Source organism: Engystomops pustulosus, chromosome 4, assembly GCF_040894005.1.
Source record: "Engystomops pustulosus chromosome 4, aEngPut4.maternal, whole genome shotgun sequence".
Lineage (NCBI taxonomy): Eukaryota > Metazoa > Chordata > Amphibia > Anura > Leptodactylidae > Engystomops > Engystomops pustulosus.
This window is the reverse complement of record NC_092414.1, coordinates 84,774,474-84,795,906: the sequence shown is the minus strand read 5'-3', so window position 1 is coordinate 84,795,906 and position 21,433 is coordinate 84,774,474. Positions and strand designations below refer to the sequence as shown.

The following is a 21,433-nucleotide window of genomic DNA, read 5'->3' as shown; positions in this document are numbered from 1 at the left end:
CCTACTATCGCTGAAGTCTCATGACGACGGTAGCGAGACTTCGGTGGTCTCCTTGCTAAAGTCTCACGATAGCACGCGCAGCTGCCATGTGAGCCGGCGATGCGCATGCTCTAATGCTCCCGAGGCACTTTGCATGCCTCCCCTAGTATGCTAATGCCCAAGCGCTGTGATATAGAGTCAAGCGCCGAGTGGGTTATTAGCAAAGTTCACAATCTAGTGTTATAATCAATGCATTTCGTTATTTGATTAACCAAAATATGTGCCTGCACCAGCTCAGCTCCCCTTATGTGCAGGTTAGTGTGGGTCAGAATGACCATTTCAAAATGGTAGGTTTCCTTTAAGGATAATGCTAAATCAGTTATGTTGGAATGACTGCTCCCATACTTAGTATCCTATCGGGTGTGTTGGTTGGGTCTAGGAATACCTTTTCAGCTTGGAACAGCCCTGCCATTCTGTGACTGTAGAAAGTGGGAACAATTCATAGTGCGGAACCCCCTTAGGCTACATTCACATGATGTATGCCCGCTGCTCACCCCTGCCCCTCTCCATAGGGAGATACAGTACACGGCGCCGTAATACGGGAAAAGATAGGACATGTCCTATCTTTTCCTGGGCTACGCAGCGGTACGGTGCCGCATGTGTGCTGCACCATACCGCTCCCGTACAGGGCCTTGAGCCCATAGGAGTGTATGGGGGACGTATATCGGACGTATATACGTCCCCCATACATGTGTGTGAATGTAGCCTTAGTGTTGAGGAGGTATATATGAGTGAAGGTCTGACCCACACTATGTATTAGAATGTACAGTTCGACAGAGATAATTACAACAGCAGGGAACCTATTGCTCCATTCACACAGGGCTCCGTTTACTAGGTGGACGGGGAGTTCCATGAGTCGTGCCTCCCCAATCTGTAGTATCCCTCATTCTGCGGGCACAGGCTGGGTCATAGACGGATTGGGAGGTTATCAGGTGTGACATTAGGGGCACCTGCTTCCGAGCCATGTGACCTCTAGGGTCATGAAGCTGTGACAGAGGAGTCAGCAGTGCAGGAGCCGCGCACTGTCATCAGCTCCCCGCACTCTTCAATGTCCACACACAGAGACACAATGTACAGGGAGACGTCATGGAAAGAACTACGTCACGACCAATTAGCCAACGGGAAGGCGCCGGGTAGGCGTGTCCATACACAGGGGGGAGCGCAGTAGGCGCGCACACGGCCAGTGCCTGCTCCGGGCCGCGGATTAATGTCCAGGCAGAGGCGCTGAGGACGAGACGTCACAGCCCGGTGAGCCAGGAGCACGTGACGTCGTGCCTGGGGCAGGGCGGGAGGGAAGAGAGGTGTGAGGAGCGCACGCACTGTACAGCGGCTCCTCCGAGCGCTCCTCCCAACGTGCAGTTTAAAAAAAACTAGTCCTCCCCCCGGAGCGCCCCGTGCAGAGGCTGCAGTGTGAGCAGTGCGGGGCTATGAGTGCGCTCAGTGTCGGCTGCCCGGTCGTGGCTGACAGGTAGAGCAGCTGCCCGCTCGGCCGGCTTTGGTGTTTGTCATTTCAGTCAGGTCTGTGCAGCCGGTCCTCCCCCTCCTCATCCTGCTCACCACTCCCCTCCTCCCTCCTTCCCTCCCCCATCACTTCTCCAGCCTCTGCCGCCTTCAGTCTGCGTGTGAGGGAGAGAGCGGCCGGCGGGGGAGCCGGGGGACACCATGCTGTGATCAGGCGCCTCCTCTCTCCCCCACAACTAGACTCCCGGGACCGGGCTCCACCTGCATCCACGCCGCCTCCTCGTCCAGGTAAGCGGCCCACACATAGCGGAACGGGAGAGCCGGGAGTGGCCCCGGTGCCATCTCCCCAATGTGTCATTGACAGGTGCGGGCAGTGCCCTTTGTACTGCCTCCCCCTCATTGTTTCCAGATGCCTTCAGTCCCTGCTCTGCGACTGCTGATGCCACCACGGGGGGAGGAGATGGTGGTGCTGGGGATTAGATGGATGGCAGCAGCAGAGGATTGCCTGGACTTAGTGGGCACCTGATGCCCTCTCACTACACACAGGGGCACACACCAGTTGATTCATGTGGCTGCTTTGACCTTGAATGAGATGTGTCTCCTCATCTCTGTGGGGTAACCTTGGCTGTGTGAGAAGGGGCTCCTCTGGCAGTGCCCTGGCATGGTCAGGGGGGGTATTGCTGGGTTATTACCCCTCAGCATAGCGGCTGTGGTTGCCCCAGTGGCTCTGTACATCCTATGGTGCTGCTGATACTACATGAATTGTACTTGTGGCCGCTTCTGCGTGTGCTGCTCGGATTAAGTAGCTGGGATTAGTCTCCTGGCTGCTTACTATTTCAGATGGTGGTGAGCCTTCCTATGCTGTATGCTGGGGACACTGCCATAATCTGCACTTTAACCGCCTCTCCCTCTGTGACACTTTGCCTTTTAGTCATTCCTTTTTCATGCTACCATCTAGATTCCACTGAAGGCATTTTCTCTATCCACTATGGATCCTGCTTGTTATATCTACATTGTAGTGTCTGTTTGTTCCTCCTTGCTGCACAATGTTACATTTATTCCTTTTTGTCAGTATTCATTGGGAGCTGCTGCTGCTAACATGATGCAGGTAGTAGTCCTCGGTGAGCAGTCCGTCTCTTCCAGGCGCTGTATGGGTGTCCTGTCACTGTGTTCGAGGCTCAGGGCTATGCTTCTGATCGGGTTTCCAAGTCACAGCACTGGGCTTTTACAAAGTGACCTACTAGAAAGAAAATGTTACAAATAAAAGTGAGGTTAGTGCCTGAGAGGTGACTACTTCTCCAGGTATCAGTAGTTGTACTGAGCTTTGATCTGTGGGCTTTGATCTTCCACTCCTCACAGTCCTTGACTATTGCCAGTAGGATTTAGATTCCAGGGTCCAGCTTGCTGTCACTATGGATGTTGTTTCTGGTTACAATAAAATAAAGCATACATACAGACATATTTCAGGAGTTTATTTTATTGCAATTGAGAGAGCAGCACTGTTTTGCATTCTTAACCCTTTCCTGTTATAATGTATAGATAATAGTGGCTGTGAGGGCATTGTTGCTCTTTATAGTTGTAGCTTCTAATGCAGTATGTATAGTTCTTCGTATAAGGCAGGATTCCTCCAGACACTTACCCGACACCATGTAAGAAATGTAGGGCTTTTCCTGGCTGCCATGACAACAGGTGTACACCTCTCATCATTCATTTATCATTGTGAAGGTGGCGGCTGGCTACTTCTCCAGCCGCACTATTCTTGGGCTTTGTAAAGAGCCTTTTCACAAAGCGTGGCCACTGACTGACTTTGTCAAGTGCATGCAGAGTTATCAGAAGATACAGAGGAATGCAAATTAATAAGAGGCAGTGAGAAAACCCCCCAAGAGCATATGCATAATACAGGTTTCTACTGAAACCTGGTAAAGTGACTTGTGCTTTGTGGTTCATCCCATGTAACCTGCTTCTCCAGTGCTTATTGTTATGCATTTGTCTAGTTTAGTTGAACTCTTCAGACGCTTGCACCTTTTTTTTTTTTTTTTTCTATATGGACTACTGGATAGATCTTCATTAAAGTGAGGACTGAATAATTGTGCCACAAACAAGCAAGAGAATTTCATCCTATAAGATCTCGTGTTAGGAGATGATGCAGTCCTCCCTATGACATAAGAATATTAAGCTTATTGACAGAGTCTGAGCAAACTGGTATATTCAGTGATCTACAACTGGGTTTATATAATTTTTTTGGTTAAATCGTTCAGGTGCTGTAAGTCTTGAATTTGTCTGAATAATGTTTAACCTTAGAGGCATGGAATATGAAAAGCACTTATAGGTGACAGCAATTAAAATGTCTACTAAAGTTACCACTTGTCTATGGGATGGATACGTTAGCAAGGGTGCAGGTAATTCTTAAATTTGATGTAATGAGGAAAATATGCAAGCATAGCATTCTCAATGGAGCAAAAGGAATAATTGGAAGAGTGGGTTGTCTATGGTTCGAGTTAGAGGATGGGGCATATTGACTGCAGAGAAATGGGCACGTCTCTAATCTGGCATCTGCTTACGCTGAAATTTTGAGCCCCCCTCATATTAGTGAGGTTGGCTGACATACATTTAGTGCTTAAGAATCTGAGAACATCTGATAAGGCATTATGATGGGCAGGTAACTGGCTCTGAGCACCGCAAAAATGGCAGGACTTTCGGGGGTGACCTTGGTATCTACCAGTGATAGAACATAGAGGAATGGAAGAAGGTTTTCTGGACTGATGGATTGTATTTCTCTTACTTCACGTGGATGGACAGGCATATGTTCATCACGTAACTGTATAATTGATGGCACCGACATGAACATGGAGAGGAAATCCCATGTAGGCAGGTGATGTGCCCTCAAGATCTCACTAATCTTTAGGCGGGTTGTAGATGCCCATATAAATGTCAGGACTATATGTTGTTTCACAGTTTGTACATCCTTCATGGCTATGACGTCCCATAATACAAGTGGATGGTTTCTGTGAGGTAGTGTGCTACCAAGAAACAATTGTTAATGAATGGTCTGTGGAGCGTGACAAAGTGCATGGTATTGTCCCATTTCCCCTTCTCTGCCTGATTCATCTTCGGTGGGATGTGCTGGAAAACTAGGACGTTCCACATTGGGGAGGACACACCTCACAACTTGCATGACTTAAATGATCTTCTGCTGTCCTGGTGCCAGATACCGCAGGATAACCTCTGAGGTCTTGTGGAGTCCATTCTTCAACAGGTCAGAGCTATTTATGGGCCTGTACAATATTTTTATGTATGGTTATCCGTGTACTGCCTTGGAGTCTGGTTTGCAGTGATGGACATTCTGGATTCACACCGTAAAGGAGGATATTCTGGTGTATATTCTGTGAACATTGGATTAGCTGTGTGACTACTTGACTTGTCATGCCCCACATGACGCTGGTATAGAAAGTGCTGCCGCCTTGTTAATTGCTCCCACAAGTGCTTTGGCACTGACCTCATTGCTCGCCAGTGCATTATTACTACTTTTGTCAGAGCATCCTTTGTTACAGGACATTTGGGTTAGTTTGTATCAAGTTGCGTATTAGGAGCTTGCGACATGGGCTGCATGTGACTGAAATAGAGCTGAGGTTGGCAGAAAGGCCATCTATATATGTCTCAAGCCTTTGTCATTAGAACGTCTCATGTCTCAAGTCGTCTGTTATTCAGATTTTATTGGCGATCCTACTCTCAGCACTGCTAGGAATGTAAGTGTCAGTATCATACCTAGGCTTTCCTACGAGAATCCTCATCCTGATTTGGCACACATGTGGTGTAAGTAGTTTTTCACTTGTTTTAATGTTGGTGATGGTTTAAGGACTACAGCAGTGTTTTACATAGTACAGTTTTGTAACACAGCCAATCACTTGCACTACTTGGGTAAATCTATATTTGATCAATGAGGAAAAAATAAACAACATTTGATGCCTTGTCTTCATCATTAATAAAGCTTAATACTTGTACAATGCTTGAGCGACATCTAGGATTCCTATAGGCCTTATTTGACCGCCGCGTTCTGTTTTGTGTGCCATGTCCTTCTATCCATGGTAATAGGTGTTGGCATACATAATAGGATGGGAGAATATAGTTTTATCCATATTGGCCCCACATTGATTTTTGTAGTTGCCAGTTATTTGGGCAATGTGGACTACTCTGCCCTTCATAGATCAATAGACACAATGAAGCTGTAAATGAAACAATGACCAATATTGTACTTTTGATAAAACATTACAGGTTTTGTGCCCTTTGCTTGTTTTCCATTCATGCTTCTTTTTAATTTTCTTCTAGCAAGCCTTCTAAGCCAATGCACAAGAGTCTTTCAGACAAAGTATTTCTCCTGAGGCATGTATGTACTGTATTGGAATTTTGAGGTCATGCAAGGTCACTTTGCCTAAAATAGAAGTCTGTTACCTGTTGCTGGCAGCTCTGTGCATCATATAGAATTACAGACTCTTATGCAAATTGTTCTTGGGATTAAATACTTGTGATTTTCAATGTAAAAAAAGTGAAAGATTAGTAATAAAGATGCAATTGCTAGAAAACTGAATAAGTCAAGGGGTTGAACGGGTCATAAAAAGTTTGCTCCTCCCTCCCTTTCCAGAACTTCCTGTGTTTGCTGTAATGGTTCCTGATGATACACAGGGAGTGAGCCATCACTGCTTGAGGAAAGTTACTACTGTCCCCAGTTACTGGCTGACCCAAGGTGTGATGGAATTCTAGATTGTTATATTGTTTATATTCTTTCTTTCCAGTAATTCTCTGTCAACAGCCCCTTAAATTCCATCCACTTGTTAGTTTATATGTTGTTGTATGGCTTCCTTCCACGTTCTGCCTCCATCTTTACTTGGATGCCTCAGTGTAGCAGTGTATGCCACCTGTCTATTGTTACACATGTTCTTGTTTTGTTTCTTTGCATGGGATCAGGTATCTGAAAACATAGCAGCTTGGCTTGCATTGTGTCCAATTTATGGTGCATACACATTACCATGGCGACATAAATAGGAGTTTGTTTTACTTCTGAATTAATAACACACTTTTAAGCAAATGGAGTTCTGCAGAGATCTTATTCATAGATATAAAATTACAGCCCAAGTGTTGCATTTCCTGTCACTAATGGTGTTTGCTTCCTGGCAAGATAAATTTGCATTCCCGTCAGAAGTGCTGCTATAAGCAAAAAACTGTAAGACTGAGTTCACACCTTCATTAGGTGCACAGGTTGAATATCTTGCAGCTTATGAAAGCTATGAAGGTATTTTACCGCCTTTATATTTGTAGCAGAAACTCAGATGGAGTAGTGACTGTGCTATGGATGGGGAAAAGCCATAGTTTAACTCTATTGAAATATATTCGAGCATGAATGAATCCGTGTTGGGAATAATTTTCAGAATTACATTTTTGAAGAGCTTAAGTTTAACATTTTCTTTGGATTTGACATGAGCAAGTCTAACATGTAGCATAAAGGAAGTATATCCTGTCCAATAATATACCTACGAATATATCATTAATCGTATGGCGGCCGTAAATCTATTTCATGCGAATAGAGGATGAAAATGGTGAGAATGAAATAAAACTGCAGTAGTTATATCTGCCCCTGTTGCACCTTGCACATTAATGGATATATGTTGCCTTGTTGGTGCAAAAGATGGTAGGATAATCTGGTATTTTGTAAATGCTGTAAACTAAATCTTCCTGACAATGGAGGTTGTCACGGCTTATTTATATATTTGGCCTTCACTGAGCTTGCCTAGAAAACTCTTCACAGACCTCAATGAGTCGCATCCAGACCATTGCTGACTATAGCGGTGAGGCTGCATATCACTAAATGCTGTTACTTGTGTTCAAGTAAGACGGCAGCGCTCGTGCTCAGTGACAACTGTTTTGCATCGAGCAGACACAAGATGTATAGTCTATTTGTTAAATTTGAAATATAACAATATATTTTGACTGATAAAGATTCTTCTATGGCAGGTTATTTACTTTAGCACATAGCCTTTTGTCTACCTCTATGGTTTGCAAAAAGAAAAACCTTTTGAAGTTTATGAACTCCTCCATTTACCTTGTTGGATAGCTCTGCATCAAAACAAACTATGGTGCCCCCCCCCCCCCCTGTGTTTTGTTTCCCGGCAATGCGCAGCGATACGCAGTCGCGGCTTCTTACAATGTAGGAGACGTGTACAATAACACATGTGCAAGCTTTAAACCTCGCGCAACAAAATGACATCACCGAGGCCGGCGCATCATCCTGAGAGCGGAGAGACTCTCGCATTTGCCCACCGCCAAGGTAATGCCCACCAATAATGCTGACTATATGAGCTTTTGCCCGAGTATATGAACTGTTGGCAGAATACTCAGCATATGAGCTGGTACTTTTAGTACTCCAGCAGTATACTGCATATAACAATGAGAAATGTTAAATGAGAAATACTATAGTCATGAGGCTGGAGTACTACAAGTACCAGCTCATATGCTGAGTATACGAGCTGGCACTTGTACTATGGCCTCATGGCCATAGTACTTCTCATTGAACCCCTTTATTTTGCAGTATATGAGCCACATAATAATCAGCACCATATACTAAAAACAGGGAGAAACTGAGAACTGTTGAGGAAGAGCTTTGTGTGTCTTTCCACCATTCCTGCCAGGATATCCCTTTTGTGTTTATCGTTTATATGTATAATATGACTGTTTTAGTGTCATTTTGTGCTATTTTGGTTGGTGGTGTGCCCCAGGATTTTCTAAGTATAAAAAGTGTGCCGCGGCTCAAAAAAGGTTGAAAATCACTGATTTAGAGTATCATTTTAATCATATAGTCCAATATTTAGTCTTTCTAATATATTATCTATAATTGTCTATGAATAGCAAGTCACGTAACTATCCTATTTTTACATTGAAACATCTTTCAAGTGGAGCTACCAGCAATGAGCCTTGTACCTTTCGTAGTTATAGAGCGCTGACTCAGCCAAATTCTGTCTCTGTCCTCCTGTCTATCTCGTCAGAGGAAGAATGAACAAATGTTAGATTGTGATGTGACTCATAACTTCTGTTATCACAGCACACCATGCACTTTGTACTTTTGCGTTTCTCTTGTCTTTTGCTAGCATGTTCCTGGTTTTGGTGAACTTTTTCTGGGCTGTGGGCTGAATTGGGAATGCTCATGTTTCAGCAGATGGCACCCTGTAATGAAAAAGAACTGAAAAGTGTTTTTTACATGCTGCCAAAAATATCCTTTACAGTAAGACGGTTACTCTTAGAAACTGCTTTGTGGCTTACTGAAGTATGAGTAGTTTCCTGGTGATGGAAATGAAGCTTCATTAGGCTAGGTTCACCTATTGTGTAAATGTTATGCTGCTGAACAAGTCTGGGAATTTTGGTGAACCATAAAGCTGCACTTTATCCTACCTCCTTTTCTGTTTGCAGAATTGACGCATTCAATGACAAAAATATGGTGTGTGAACCTGACTTCTTGAAGATGATTCTTAACAGAAATCTACCTCTTGGGTAGCCATGATTTAAAGGGAACCTGTCAGCAAAAATTGAGGTAATAAACTATTGCCAGTATGTTGGCAAGAAGCTGAACACCTTCCAGATCCTGTTTCTTCCATGCCCCAGTGATGTGGTCTCATCCAGATAATCAACGTTGTGAGATGTAATTGTATGTATAAAATCAAGAATGCACAGATTTTCGGACCTCATAATGCCCCCTCTGCTGATGATGGTGATGACCCTGGGCGTAAGGGCAAATAGAGCAAGGGAGGCATTCTATGGCAATGAGAGCTTGACTTCAGTGCTAAAGTCTCCGGCTCCTTGACTTTATAGATCCAATTTACATTTCCTTACAAAGTTTATTTTTCATATGATGGACCACACTGGACCACAAAAGAATTGTGATCTTAAAGGTATTAATCTGCTTGACAAAATAACAGTAGGGCTTTATTAACTCAATTTCTTCTGACAGATTTCCTTTACACTAAATATTCTTACAGGGGCTTTTCTTCTTAACATCTCTTATTAGGCTTTAAATGCCTGTATCGAGAGATAAAAAAGCCTTTTCCAGAAATGCTAATTGGTGCCCGGCGCTTCTTCCTCTTTATTATGCAGGGCTACTGCGCACCATCAGAACCATCCGTCCACCCACTCACTCCTCCCACCCCTCTGCCTGAGAGCCGGGGATGTCACTCGGTACGACTTGCACATGCATAGTCCTCATCCCTGTTAAGCGTTCTGCACGAGACTTCGAGGGCCCAGTGACATCCTACTACTAGATTACCATGCATTTAGTATGCAAAATGGAGCAGATGCCTGGAAAACCTTTTACTGTTCCTGTACAAAATGAATTGCGTGGAGTTAAGAACTTCCCTCTAATCCCAACTCATTGCCAATCCCTGGTAATGTAGAAAAGCCTTACAGGAGTGAAGGGGAAGGAGTTAACACCATATTCAGTGATCTTGTGGAGTCTCAGAGGAGAAGGCATTAACACTTTGCAAATGAACAGTATCAGCTAGACAGATGGTAACAAATGCATACTTCTGCCAGCAGCAAACACCATTTGAGTCATCCTCACACATACTAGTAGAGCAGATGGAGTTGCTCAGTAGAAAATAAGTTCACTTTACCAAATCTTTCCTTTAGGAGTGTAACTTAAGAACCCAGCAGTGCTTCTGTACAGACTGTGATGAAGTGTGCATTTACAAGTAATGGCTCATATGTTCAGCACACTTAGTGGATGCACTTCTCTTGTTGTGGTACGAGCCCATACAATGCTTTGGGCTCTAGATCAAGGATCATACCCGGCTGAATCTGTAGTGGCCAGAAGCTGCAACTTTAGCTGTGACTCCCATTGCAGAAAATTGGATAACTGGTCATGAAGGTGAGCAGAAGCTTCATCTATTCATAGTGATGACAGTGATGATCGGTTTCCTGTTTAAGGTTAATTTGCATAAACTAATCTAATAATATAAGAAAGGTCATTACTTGTTACAAACGTGGCTCCAGTTTCGGCTTTGTAGTGAAGATGGACGTATTTGATCTCCTCATGTGCTTATATTAATCAATATTTTGAGATATTCAGAGTAACTGAGGAGAGATTCCTCATTTGTGGGGATGCAACAGGACAGCCAGTTGGGTGGGATGCTTGTACATTGATATTGTGCAGTTGCTGTTAGACTATGCAGGGACACATGGGAATAGTAACACCTAGTTTATTTAGAGCAATCACACACAACAGTGTTCAGTCTGAGAAATGCAGGCTGTGTGTCAGCTGTGGCATGGACTACGATCTCTGCCTCCAGGTATACTACTACCCTTAATTTGATAGTCTGGCTCCCTGATCCGAGCAATAAATCTAGCACACAAAGTATGTTCCTCGTATTCCTAAAATAAAATGGGGACAAATTTCCATTCCATGATCATGAAGGGAATTGAAAAAAAAAATGCAGTGTGGAAACGTAGCGTTAAAGGGGTTGTCTGCTTTCAGCAAATAATTGATATTGTTTGAGTAATGAAAAGTTATAAAATTTTCCAATAAACTTCCTGTATCAAATTCTTAAAGTAAATTTACCATCAGAAGTAGAGCTGATAGTAGATTCCTCCTGCCTGCCTCTGCCCTAATCTGTCATTTAATAATCCTGGAACCTAACATAACTTGTTAAAAACTTTATTTGAGTAAAATGTAAATTAACTGTAGAGGCTACCAGAGCGTGTACTCCACGCCCCAGTAGCCTCTGCCGTTATTTTACATGGTACTAAAATAAAGCTTTTAACAAGTTGGGTTAGGTTCCAGGATTATTAAATGACAGATTAGGGAAGAAGATCTATTTCTGATAGTAGATTCATCATGGTAGGTTTCCTTTAAGTTTTCTAGATCTTCTTTCCTTCATTTGACAGGAAGCTTCTATGTTTACTTCCTGTGGCTAAACACTGGTTCATGGTCATGTGATGTCACACATCTCTGACGACTCTGATACAAACAAGCTGTGCACCTTTGTAACATCAAATGACCATGGACCAATTTCTATTCACAGGTAGTAAGCGGCACTGCTTCCTATAAAATGACAGCAAGCAGAAAACAGTGAGAAATTGATACAGAAATTATATTAGGAAAATTACTATATATATATATATATATATATATATATATATATATATATATATATATATTTTCACAACTATGAATATTCACTTTCTGTGATTGGACTCTGTTTTCTTCTGCTCCTGCCCTAGCCACGGGAACATAATGCGGTCTCTGGGTGAATGCACGCGATGCATGGAGGAGCAGAGCCTGCGCTGCTGTCTGCTCTACATGCTCGGCAGTCATGTGACCCCCAGGTCTAAAGAAGTCTAATTAGACCCAGTACACCTCTGATCAGCAGCACCAGTGACAGGTGGTGGCTTTACATATACTGTAAAGTAAAAACACACACAAACTCAAAATATTCATAAAAATTTCCCCCACATAATAAAAAATCCGCTACACTGCAAAAAGCATTGTCATGGCGCCCCGTTTGCCCGAGACTATATGTATGTATGTATGTATATATCTCAAAACTACCGAAACAAAATAGGGAATTCATAAATGTTCATTTTGAGTTAATTTGAAAATTTATTGCAAAATGTACTGTAAGTTACAAAAGACTTTTTTTCTATTTAACCCAAAATGAAAATAAAAATGGGAAAAAAAAAGTTTAAATTTTTTTTTACCTTTTTTAACTGGCTCTATGTATCCCGAAGAAAACAATGCCAAAAATTTTAAAATTGTGCACACACACACAAAAAAAAGTTAAGAAAATTTGCTAAAAATGCCCGGTCACTAAAACCCTTTCAGGCCGCGTCACTAAGAGTTTAAACATTGCAACCACGAAAAGGAACCATTTAGGGATAAGGGCAATATATTTTAATCATAGTTTTAATGAAGTATTTAATTTGGGTGGTTTAATCTGAATGGCAAGTTCTCTTTTAAAACAAAGTACAGTATCATTCATCTGTTTTCTCAGAGCATGAGAAAGATTAGTTATACTGCTGTTCCTCATTTATTGATGGGTAACATAGATACTCTTGTCAAGCCTGGAGGAAGATCCACAATATTAGGGAAAAACCCCTTTAATATTCTAGGTTTCATCACTTCTTTATTCAATATGTGTACACATAATAAAATGTGTTACTCTCTGGTGCCGGGTGCTTCCTGTTTTAGGGTGACATTGCAGTCACAGACAGGGCCTTGTGTTGTGCATGCTTACAATGGCAGCACAATGGCCCCAGGGAGCAATTTATGTGACGTGAGGGACGTGTCGCCTCTGACTGCGATCTGTAATCAATTAGAAGGCGGCAGGAGCGCCACATTATTATGCAGGGTCATACGCACTGTATGGATTTAGTCCTAAACCAAGTCTTTGAGCTATTTCAGAACATTTCTCATAATGGTTGAAATTAGATTGTGTTGTAATAAAGATCCATGGGTTAAATACTATTTTACGTGAAGAATACCTGCATTCTGTTTTCATATACAGTCTTTAAAGGGAATCTACCATCAAAATCAAGCCTGTATAAGCTAGGGGCACTTACTCATAGATCCAGGCACAGGGACTATGTTCTTATTTGTTACTCATGGCTGCCTTCCTTCCAAAGTCTACTTCAAAATTATGCTAAAGAGCCTGAGGGGCTACCCTAGCCCTTCTGTGCTCTGGCTTTACAGATTGTTACAAGGTCTCGCCCTGCTCCTGGCTGATGTAATTTCACTGCAGCAGAGGAAGTTTCAGTATATGGTTGGAGGAGGGATGTTCCTGTGTAACAGCTTCCAGAAGAGGGCTTCTGGTAACACCCAGAGCCCTTCTGACTTAGGCCCCTTCTCCACTGGCGTTTTTCACGCGCGAGTTCTGCGCGTGCATTTGACGCTCAGAACTCGCATTGCACTCTGTCCCATTGTATTCAATGGGTCTTTCTCCATTAGCGTGGTTTTTAACGCGCGTGCTTGCGTTCGTTTGCACGCGCGTCAAAATCGCAGCATGCTCTATTTTTGCGGGTCACGCGCGTTTTTCACGCCCCATTCAAGTCTATGGAGATGCATCAAGAACGCATTGCACTCGCAATCATTGCAAGTGCAATGCGAGTGCAATGCATTTTAAACGTAAGGGTTGCTAGGTGACCAGAATAACATTATTTCCCCTGCTCGCGATCGAGCATTTAAATAAAAAAACACAATGAAGAACAGTGAAGAATAGAATAAAATCATTGTACACAGTGAACACAGTGACCACAGGATCATTTAAGATAAAAACACAGTGCAGAACACAGTGCAGAATAGATTACAGATGTTCGGCACATCTGCTTACTTGTCGGGAGATACGCGCGGAACGGTGCGAACAAAATAGCATGTGAAGAACAATATATATGTGTGAAGAACACATTGCAGATGTATTTAAACATCTGCAATGTGTTCTTCACACACATATATATTGTTCTTCACATGCTATTTTGTTCGCGCCGTTCCGCGCGTATCTCCCGACAAGTAAGCAGATGTGCCGAACATCTGTAATCTATTCTGCACTGTGTTTTTATCTTAAATGATCCTGTGGTCACTGTGTACAATGATTTTATTCTATTCTTCACTGTTCTTCACATCTGCTAAATTGTCGGGAGATAATATACGCGCGGAACAGTGAAGAATAGATCGCAGATGTTTGCAAATTATCAGAAGACATTATTTTTCAATTAAATAACACATTTTAATCCCAAACCATGGTCCCTTTGAAAACTGCTCGAGTCTCCCATTGAAACGCGCGTCAAAAATGCGCCGAAAACGCAAAAACAACGCTAACAACACGCGCGTGAAAAACGCAAAAACGCAAATTACTCCAAGGAAAAATGGAACAAAAACGCAGCCAAAACGTCAGTTTTTCACGCATTGCACCCTGACGTGAAACGCAACGCTAGTGTGCAAGAGGCCTTATTTAGCAAAAGTTGATTTTAAAAGGAAGGAGGCCATGGATGACAAATGTAAGAAGATTTCTACAGTCTGTGCCTGGATCTATGAGTTGGTGTCCCTGGTTAATCATGCTAGATTTTTGGACAGATAATGTGGATATCAGTCAGGTCAATAGGCCATTTATAAACAAGTTAATTTTTTTTTTCTAAAAGAATTAGCCTGGAAAATTTGCTTAAAAAAAAAAAAATTCTGCCTTTGGTCAGCACATCTGTGCCTTATCTGTAGAAGCAGCAACCAGAATATAGGTTGGGGTCGGATTTACTTCTGATCAGTATTTTCCTTTCAGCATTGGAAAGCCAAATCAACGAGTGGAACATAGACCTGGAAAAGCTGCAAATCTTTCAGTTGTAGTTTAGCTTGGTTTGGGTTCCATTCAGAATATGGTTTTCTGAATGGATCCTAATACCTTACAGGTTTTTTTATGTACTCTCCAGCACTGTTCTTGCACCACTGTGCTCTTTGGAGCTCTTTGGTGGCTATGCACAAGCAGAAAATTTTGGAGTCCTACTCATTAGTGTATGAATCAAACAGCATTTTTGTCACCTCATATTAAAAAGCACTATCCATGCAACCGCAGGGCCTGAGATCTTTTTGAGTGTTTTAGTCATGGGTTTGCATCAGTTACTGTGCGCTAAAACCATGTGTGGCGGTTCCACAGAGAAGATGTGTAATGGAAAAGTACATGCTAGGGGTTGTCTATTACTAGTTTTGGGGCACAATTGTTGATGCACCACTGACTTAGGCTGCATTCACACGGACATGTATTTCTCCAGTCCTGTATCTACAGGCTGTATTTCTGTATAAATACGTGACGTTTTTCATCCGTATGCAGCACGTATTTAACCCGTATTTTATACATGCCCATAGACTTTAAGGGCATACAGAACTGAAATACGGGAGAAAATAGGACATGCTCTATATTTTTATACGGCCAGTATACGGTATGTACACTCCAGTGTCAAAAACGGCAATATAAATGGTTGAACGTATTGTCCATTGAAATGAATGTGGCCGTATGTAACCCGTAAAAAAACGGTATGTATACGGCCGTTTTTATACGTCCGTGTGAATGTAGCCTGAGGCTATATTCACACTGCCGTTGCCCACCCGTACCATACCGTAGCGGGCAACGGCAGTGTACGGGGAGAGGAGGAGGAGGAGGTGAGCGCAGCTCACCCCTGCCCCTCTCCATAGCAACCTATGGCGCACGGCGGCGTATTACAGGAAAAGATAGGACAGGTCCTATCTTTTTCCCGGGTACGGAACGGTACGGTGCCACACGTGTGTCCGGCACCGTACCGCTCCCGTAGGGTGCCGTGCGCCCATAGAAGTGTATGGGGAACGTATATCGGCCGTATATACGTCGGCCGTATATACGTCCCCCATACGTTAGTGTGAATGTAGCCTTAAGGTGATGTACTAGGTCTTCATGTGTCTGCGTTAGCATTTTTCCCACACAGATAATACAGACTAAGGCAGCGATGGCGAACCTTTTACAGACAGAGTGCCCAAATTACAACAAAATCCACTTATTTACTGTGCAGTGCCAGCATGGAATTTTATACAATAACTTATTGCTACATGTTCTTCCACATCTTTCAATTGTATAGGTCCCCTAAAGCCACCAATACAGTTGACAGAAGGAAAGCAAATTCAAACTATAACTGTAGCTTCTCTCCAGGGCCTCTCTGTACAGGATGAATGGTAGGTCCAGCAGGAGAACCTCTAAAGATAATGTAGTTTTGTCAAAACCTTCTCACTTTTCCCGCAGTTCCAAACAGCCAATAAAGTTTCACTTTAAAATAGCTCTGAGAGCAGCATCTCTTAAGATGCCTGGGACTGCAGGAAGATTCGGTGTTTGGTGAACTCTGTCCTTGGACGATGGCCTGAGTGCCTGCAGAAAGGGCTCTGAGTGCCACTTCTGCCACCCGTGCCATAGGTTTGCCACCACTGGACTAAGGGCTCATTCACACGAATGAGGCCACATATTGGTTCCCATTGGTCCCCTATGACGCCAATGTCACTGTGCGCTGAACAGTCATTGTTTCATTGCACTATGATCACACATGACAATATATAGGACATGTCCCAATGTTACAGCGCCGGCCCTACGCTGTTCTATGGAGGGGTGAACTGCGCTCATCCCTCTCCAGCAGACTGACATGTGCTCCTGATTGTGTGCATGTACCCCAAATTAATTGCCACTTTAAATGTAATGTGGAGCTTTCTTGTGAACAAAGCACACCCTAGTACATGTGTAAGGCATTGTCTCCATTCTTATATCTCCCTTTATCTGCTGTCAGGAGACTCTCGTACACATTAGTCAGACTGCTAAACCAGACATTGCCGGATTTGGCCAATAAACTTGTAAAGTATATGGCTAGCTTAAAGGAAGACTTGTGCTGTGCTCCCGAGTCATGGATGTGTTTTTAGTGATGGTTTGATACCTGCTTTTCTTGCTGCTTCTGACAAATTTAACAATTTACAGATCTAGTTGGTCCTAATTTTCAGTGGGGGGTTCCATTAACTTAACAAGGTTGTCAGTACCCTTATACATTTGATAAGGAATTGTGTTGTGCCCCACAAACATGGTTTTTCAACTTTCTTCTATTCATGTTCGCACAGAGGTTTTTTTATCATTTTTCTTCTTGTGACCTGCTCCTTTGAGCAGGTGATCGGTATCATCTTTAAATTGAATGGTCATTGTTTGTTAATTCTAAAGTGGTTTGTTAAGATAAACTTCACAGCCCCCATTATCATCTTGTGGTTACTCAAACTGGTTCATCAAGTCAAGCAGAAACATTGACTTATCAGAGACTACCCTGTTAGCAACCCACAGATGATTTGTGAGCTTTTTAACTTTTACAGCCATTAGACACTGCACTGTCCTCTCAGCAGAAAAACTCAACTTTATCTCCTCCCCATGTCTCCTCTCAGCAGGTCATGTGACCAGGGTGATGTAAATTCCTTTACCCAGTTATATTTGTAACATCTACCCCCTTGTATGTATCTGATCACAAAAAAACAAAAAAAAAATTACAGCATGCCTTTATGTAGTCTGCTGTGATTTCATGTGATCATATACATACATGGGTTTTACTTTACAAATGTAACAGGACATTGCATGACATCACCCTCGTCCCATGACATGAAGTGCACAATTGTAAAACAGAGGTTGGTCTAAATGTTCCACTTAGCAGCGTGTCCTAGCAGAGACCTGTCAATTGGGAACTAGGAGTCCGGGCAGTGCAAGTAACTACTTAATATGTACTCAATATTCATTGAAGCCACATCTGGTGAGTTGCCTATAAGTCTCCTTTTTTTAAATTTTTTTTTTTTTTAAACATTGCAGCCATGGACAGGAACCATTTAGGCATACAGGCAATGCTTTTTAATCATAGGACAAATTGTACTTCTGGTGGAACAATTTAATTTTCTGCGGAATCTACTGCGGTGGAAATTACAATTCAAAAATATCTTTGCATGAACAGTTACTAAACAATTTTTATTTTCTTTTTGCATCAGCGGACATTTTCAGAGATACATTTTTTTTTTTATTTAATACAAATTTTTTCACCATGCAGAATAATTTTTATATTTAAAAATTTTTTGTGGTGGTTTATGACAGCATTCAATTGATTATGCTGTATATGAGGTCTAAGGAGCTCACAGTTGTCATGGCAACCGATCAATTTTAGGTGCTATGGAAAAGTTTGACCATGGCACCTAAGAGGTTAACTATAACGATCGGTACCAGCAGTTAACAGCAGGTGTCTGCTTTATAATGCAGCATACACAAGCCCTGTGTGAAAAGGATTCAGCCAGAGATCCCTCTCCCTACATACAAGTATATAATCTGGTTAGAGTATAGCTATAGTTGTTACCATATTATGTCCTCCTTGTATGTACCATTTTCCAGCTCCTCATACAGGTGAATCTTGGTGACGCAGCTGTCATAGTTACTTTCCAAGCCCCTGAGACTGTGACTTATAAAGAGATGCCATTAGGGACGTGGTTGAACAATGTTTTTCAGAGTAATGAAATGCACTGCATATACTGTGTACCTTTTGCTTTATTTGGTCCGTGCCTTACAATCCTTCTTACTTGTATAGTGAGGGATATACTCATTTTCTAATAACATCAGGATTCTGGCTTCATACCTGTCGTCTAAGCACTATTTGGCCAAAGATGTCAAGTATGGTTGCTGCAGAAAGACTGTTCTCGCCCTATATCCAATGTAGTCACCACTACAGAAACCATATCAATGTAAGGCGTCACACACAGGGCTGTGTTTCCATCCTAAGTCATGACCTCTAGACATGGTTGTATCCATGATGCCTCAAGCTGCCCCCTTCCTGGACATTTGATCAACCTTGGCATTCACTACTGTTAATATCTCCATTGAATTTGGTGCATTTGCTACCAGGTTTTTCGCTTCAAATATACCAAACTATGTGTTGTGACACCACTTTTTATGTAGCACCTTGTTTAAAGAACAAATAATACGAAGGCAGAATACTTCACAACGTTTATTCATAAACCTATGCATCAAATGTCAACTGGGACCTAAAGACTTCTACAGATATTGTGTGACAGCCCTGTAAAGATGCACTGAATGTATGACAGGTCTGATTGTACATTGTCCATACATAATGGTGAGGAAATCTGCCTCCTCAGCATTCAGACTATAGAAGCCTTTAGGACTCCTAGAGCATTCATTACCCTGCGTCATTTTGTACAGGAACGTCTTGCCTCCAGGCTGAAGTATGTACTGCACCTATGCAGACTATGCTGTCCCTGGCAAGAATAATTTGTTTTTCAATCTTACTGTACAAGCTGTTGCTATTGTTGCATTAAACTTTGTTTTGGGTGGAGTTGGTTATTCATTTGTACATTTTCCATTGCACACTTCAGTCTTTTTCCACCCTGTATTAAGCAACTTTGCTCTTATCAAGGACTGCACTTACTGTAGCTTAAAGAAGGCAAGAGGGTTGCAAAATGGAAATATTGTCCGCTACCTATTGATGTATGGTACAACTCCTAGTCTAGACAGTACTCTGTGAGCAGTTGTTCTGCTTGTAGATATCCAGCTACAGGATGCTGAGTGACATAGAAAATGGATCTCCATATCACATGACCTACGATGAATACCCCTCCAGCCTCCGGCAGCCGTGGCGGTGTACAATGCTATGGCAGAATTACGCCACAACCTGTGCACTTTGTCAAAGTTTGCTGGCTATTGCAAGTACGGTAATGGCCGCGTGCCATCTTCACCCCTATTGGCGTGGAGGTGGCATAAATGGGGAAATAATCCCAACTACTGGCTTGCCAGTAAGTTCAATTAATTCAGGGATTGTATGCTCGTGTGTGTGTGTGAATTTGGTGCATTTGCTACCAGGTTTTTCGCTTCAAATAGACCAAACTATATATATATATGTGTATATATGTGTGTATATATGTGTATATATATATATGTGTATGTATGTATATGTATATATGTATATATGTGTGTGTGTGTATATATATATATATATATATATATACATACATACATACATACATACATACATACATACATACATACATACACATACGTATGTGTATATATATATATGTGTGTGTGTGTTATAGTACACTAGACTAAACGTGAATCCTCCTTCCACTAGTGCCACCGCAATCTAATTGATGTATTCCTTGATGTAGTGGGCCCCCACACATTGACTATCAATGGATTTATGGTACTTGACCGTTACTTTATTGGAAACTGAGACATTTCTGGTCGGTGTTAGGGAGATATTTTCTTTTTTTCTTTCTTTACATGGAATCATTATCTGTGCCGATCTATTGGGACGGGTTAGTCTTAATTTTTGCTATGTTCTGTAGCGTCACACTACATGGGTTTGTAAGGCCTGAGATGAACTAATTAGATTAAGCAAGAAGCTTTCCTTAGATAATCATTTAGGGAGCCATTTCTTATGCCGGAGCTCACTGCTGATAATGTGCAGTTGAAGGTCAAATGCTTAGCAGAGAATAGCAGCAGCAGCGGCTTAATCTCGGACAGGCAATGGTTTAAAATTACTTAACCATTGGCTTTTGAAATATCCATGTAAATCGCAGTTATTTTCTCATGTCCCGTTCTCACTATGCAGTGTACATGGTATTGCCAGGGCTTTCTTGTGTACAATACACCATAGTGTCTTCATTCATTGCTTGCTGCTGTTTGTCATTTGTATCCCAAAATAGTTGCACTTAAATTAGACACATTTGGAACAGTTTGTCACTAAAGGCTGACAAACTTAATGAATTGAGTCTAAGATGTGCTGGATACACTTAACATAGCAGTATATCGATGTGAAGATCTTTATAGAATAATCCCAGTAAAGTATAACCTGGTTTAAAAAAAAAAAAAAAACTTTAAGTAGCCTAGCCTTAAACCAGACCTGTCACCATAATTTAATTCCCTAAACCAACAATGCCTGCTGATAAAAGGTTACAAGTTCTCCGCCATATTACTTAAAATTTACTTCCAGTGAGGCACAGTACCCTAATTACGAATATTTTTTTCTGATGTGCAAATTGGCATACTTGAGTCTCTTAACCTGGGCATGACTGGTTTCTCTCAGGCTGTCAGTGAACCACGCCCCCTTATTTTGACTGACAGCTCTGTCTCTACAAATCTCCAGCACTGCCCTATCTCTTTGTTCCTGAATGACAGGTCTCACTGCTACGAAATGCTGCTGTACGGACCTTGTATTTTTGAACCATCTTCCAATATTCAACTACAGATTTATAAAGTTCTGATTACTTTTAGGAAATATTGTCAATTTTTTACACAGTGCCTTGTTACATTAATGTGACCCAGGTGATATGATTGAAGGTCCTTTTCCCCCTAAGATTTGCTATATCTACCCCATGTAT

The 21,433-nt window shown here is 42.1% G+C and overlaps 1 protein-coding gene across 8 annotated transcripts in view; it reads left to right on the top strand.

Annotated features, from left to right (window-relative positions):
- Positions 1-1,154: 1,154 nt before the first annotated feature.
- Positions 1,155-21,433, top strand: part of ATP2B1 (ATPase plasma membrane Ca2+ transporting 1) — a 57,586-nt gene continuing 37,307 nt past the window's right edge. For 2 of the 8 annotated variants that reach the window (XM_072146540.1, XM_072146547.1), the window contains exon 1: positions 1,313-1,788. The gene's annotated coding sequence lies outside the window, so the exon portion shown is untranslated. Of the gene's footprint in view, positions 1,288-1,312; positions 1,789-4,736; positions 4,757-5,294; positions 5,314-21,433 lie in introns of those variants that run through there. The other 6 variants (XM_072146545.1, XM_072146548.1, XM_072146541.1 and 3 more) reach the window with 5 other exon arrangements.